This window comes from Tarenaya hassleriana, unplaced genomic scaffold, assembly GCF_000463585.1.
Source record: "Tarenaya hassleriana unplaced genomic scaffold, ASM46358v1 Cleome100, whole genome shotgun sequence".
NCBI classification, from domain to species: Eukaryota; Viridiplantae; Streptophyta; class Magnoliopsida; order Brassicales; family Cleomaceae; genus Tarenaya; species Tarenaya hassleriana.
Window position 1 is genome coordinate 26300 of NW_010960189.1, and position 4280 is coordinate 30579.

The following is a 4280-nucleotide window of genomic DNA, read 5'->3' on the forward strand; positions in this document are numbered from 1 at the left end:
GCTTCAGATTTTCCGAAATTAAACCGAATTAGGGTTAAATCACTTTATAAGAAGGAGATTAAAAACCCTAATAGGTGGAGCCGACTTGAGAACACTTGAAGCAGACTTTTGCTGAGATCCAAGAGCTTGAGAGTGTGATCAAAGTCCGTTTTTCTAAAAGCACAAATCGAATAGAAGATTCGAGTCCTAGCAGACAAATTCCAATCGTTGGAATCCATCCCGAAGTGTGGATACGTGTAGAGGGCGAGGTATTCTTCCTACCTTTCGTGATCAGACGTGTTCTTCGATTGATACAGGCTGATGAGGACCTCGATATCTCAAGCGATGCATCGAACTATGTCTTGGAGGTGAAGGAACGCATGAAACTAATGATAGCTTGGATCGGGTGCACGGAGTTAGGAGTTCAACGAGATATCTTGGAGCTTAAGCAATGCTAGGAATGCAAGGATTGCATGGATTGCTTGGAACGCAAGGAGCACACGGAGGAGTCCAATTCCGAGGAGATCAATGATATTTATAAGACAAAATGGGATTTCCAAAACTTGAGGGTTGCACGACCAAATGTTAAGCCCGCTCCGCCCAAAATTCGAGCCAAGACGCGCGTTCTTCAACAACGTTCCAACATGTTCATTTCCGACGCATTGAAATAACCCCGTTTTGAAAGATCAAGCCCAACCCACTTTAGTGAAGCTCAAGGACGTCACATTATCAAGATTTTGGTCCAAAAATAATGCCAAGTCGAGCTGAGTTTCATGACATATTGCAACAGCTACATTTTTCAATTTCTAGGCACATTTATGAGTAGTCTTGCATGTGTTTTGTGCATTTAATGCACTAGCTGTTGGAGCCTTTGTTCTCTCTTTAAATTCAAATGTAAACATCACAATTTGGTAGACTTGTTGAATGAAATTTCGTTTTGTTGAGTTTAACTCCAAACAATCTCGGTTTGTCCGGGTTTTGTCTCTCGGTTGGTCCGAGAACACTTGTTCGGTTTGTCCGAGCATTCTCCTTCGGTTGGTCCGAAGCTTTACCTTCTATCTTCGTCCATTTCATCTGACTTTGGCTTGAGTTCGAGTGCCTTTGATTGGCCGGTGATTGAGCCAAAGTTCCATCCTCTTTCCCCATCGATTTCCATTACCGAAACGTGAGTTCGAGAGCCTCCTTCGTCGAGTGCCGGTGATTGCGTTTTGGATCAGATTCCATCCTCTCCACTGCGGGGCATGTATCACAGGCCCCGGATCGATTGAGGTAAGCGTTCTAACGTTTCTATGATTCAATAGTAGCATGATTCTAGGGTTTCATTAAATTTTTGTTTTATATCCGCTGCGCAAACCCTAGAATCGATCTCTTAGGAATTAGATTCGCTCATGAGATCCCAGGAAACCCAACAGTGGTATCAGAGCCTGGTTGCTCTGTTTTGATTTCGTAGAACCCGATCACGCATGTTTTAGGATTTGAATTGTTTGAATCCATGTTCTTTGATATCTATGCATGTTTGATGATTGAATCTAGTGTAGATTGCATGTTTCATGTTGCATAGAGTGCAGGATTCGAATTTTGGATGTACAGAAGAATTCGGTTCAGTTTCGGGTCTGATCGGGCTGAGAACGCGGGGAAACGTGATCTGATCACGGAGAACTACCCTAGACCGTCCGTTCTGGTAAGCCGGAACGGATGGTCCAAGGGTGACGGACTGATTGGCACAGAACGGAAGGGTGGACCGTCCGTTCTGCCATGCAGAACGTCCGTTCTACTAGGCGGAACGTCCGTTCTGGCTTTTGCAGTCGAGACCGAACGTTCTGCCAGCTTGGAATGTCCGTTCTACCTCCAGAACGGTTGGTCCGAAGTCCAGATTCCGAAAATTTCCGTTTTCAAGGTCCGATTACGCAATCGTAGCTTATTCTGATCAGCTGTAACTCAAATAGGCATGATTCATTCTTATGGATGGTCCATAGTGAATGAATACATGTAACTTAATCAAGATATAGTATATGCTTGATTGACTGGGAGTTCCGAGATTGGGATTACATAATAGAATGGATGGACTATTCGGATTATGAACAATCGTTGCACAGAAACCGATTAGATCTAGAAGCTCTATAAGTAAAGCACTTGTCAAGGCCTCGATCGTACGTGTCATGGGCCATGCCAAAGCTGGGTGTGCCGTATTATCTTGGTGAGGCAAGATGGAGAAATAGTGGTTCTCATAGCTTGAAAGTAGATGCTTGATCTAGGTGCGGTTTCGAAAAACCCTTATTCATGTAATGCTAAGTGTGTACCTCCCATTACTAGAGCGCCTGTCAAGGCATCGATCATCCGTAACACGGGTCATGCCAAAGCTGAGCGTGCCGGATTATCTTTGTGAGGCAGGGTAGGAAATCGTGGTTCCTGCAGCTTGAATATGGTTTATCTTGGGTTAAGTTGTCGAGTTTGACTTGAGACTTAATGGTACAGATGAGACGAGTATGCAATGATATTTGATATCATAGTCTCATAAAGGATCTAAGAGTCATATTAGATATGATTGACATTAGATGTCTACCTAAATAGCATAAGACTGAGTGTAAAAACTTGTTCTTATGTGAAATACGGATCTTAGTCCCATATAGAAAATTATTGTAGGGTTAGTTTTCTTTATGGGAATATAGCTTATCTTTACATCTGTGTTGTCACTGTTTTGATGATGGGCTAGCTGGTAGTGGATCATAGATAGATTGACACTGATTGATGATGGACTAGCTGGTAGTAGATCATTAATAGAATCTGCATTTGTTTTGTTCGTTCTGTTTTGTCTCTTTTGTAGGACATGGCGTCAACCGGTAGCGTACCGAGTTTGACGATGCGATCTATCCTTGAGAAGGATAAATTGACCGGGACAAATTTCTTAGACTGGTATCGTAACTTGAGAATAGTTCTCAAGCACGATAAGAAGTCATACGTCCTAGAAGGGGCTCTACCATCAGAGCCTGCGGCCAATGCCACGAGAGCCATCAAGGATGCTTGGTTGAAGCATCAGTCTGACGACAATGAGATCTCCTGTCTCATGTTGGGAAGCATGACCCCGAATCTGCAAAAGCAGTTTGAGGGGAAGAACGTGTTTGATATGATCGAACAGCTCAAGATCATGTTTCAGGAGCTAGCGCGTACTGAAAAGTACAAGACGCTAAAAGCTCTAGTGAAGACGGATATGCCGAGAGGCAGTTCTGTCAACACCCACGTCCTCAACATGCGAGCTCATGTTGAGGAACTTGAGCGTATGGGAGTGAACTTCGATGGTGACTTGGTTGCAGACTTGATCCTAATGTCATTACCCGAGGACTATAACCAGTTCGTGATGCAATACCATATGCACGGGATGACTAAGAGCTTAGCCGAATTGCATGGGATGCTGAAATCGGCCGAGCAGGATATCGTGGTGCCCAAGACTGTGCTTGCTGTGGAGAAGAACTCCAGCAAGAAGCGGCGGGGTAAAGCCAAAAAGAAGGCGGCGAAAAAGGCAAAAGTTGCCTCTACGCCCAAGCCTAAGCCCGATAAGGGTGACTATCATTACTGCGGAGTGTCTGGACACTGGAAGCATAATTGTCACCTTTACTTTGAGGATCTGAAGGATAAGAAGCTTGGTGAAGCTTCTGCCTCAGGTATTCATGTTATAGAAGCTAACATCTGTACTATATCTTCTTGGGTATTGGATACCGGAAGTGCCTCACACATTAGTGGAAATGTGCAGGGACTAAGAAGAAGTAGGATGCTAGCTAAGGGAGAAGCGGATCTACGCGTCGGAAATGGAGCAAGAGTTACTGCATTGTGTGTTGGCGTTTACGATTTGCATCTTCCTTCTGGACTTGTTTTAGAGCTTAGTAATTGTTACTATGTTCCTGCGATTAGCAGAAACATTATTTCTATTTCTTGTCTGGATTTGGATGGTTTGCGATTTGTGATTGAGAACTCGAGTTTGATGATTTATCGAGACGATATTTACTATGGTAATGGTTATCTAGTTAATGGTTTATATGTCTTGAATGATCAGCCTTCGAACTCGAAATCATCCATCTATAGCGTGAGTACTAAACGGTTTAAGCCGAACGACTTAAACCCAACCTTCCTCTGGCATTGTCGTCTAGGCCATATAAACGAGAAGCGCATACAGAACCTTCATTCTGAAGGTCTTCTGGATTCATTTGACTTTGAGTCTCTTGAATCATGCGAGTCTTGTTTGATGGGCAAGATGACGAAGCATATTTTCAAAGGGAAAGGACAGAGAGCGATAGAGTTATTGGACC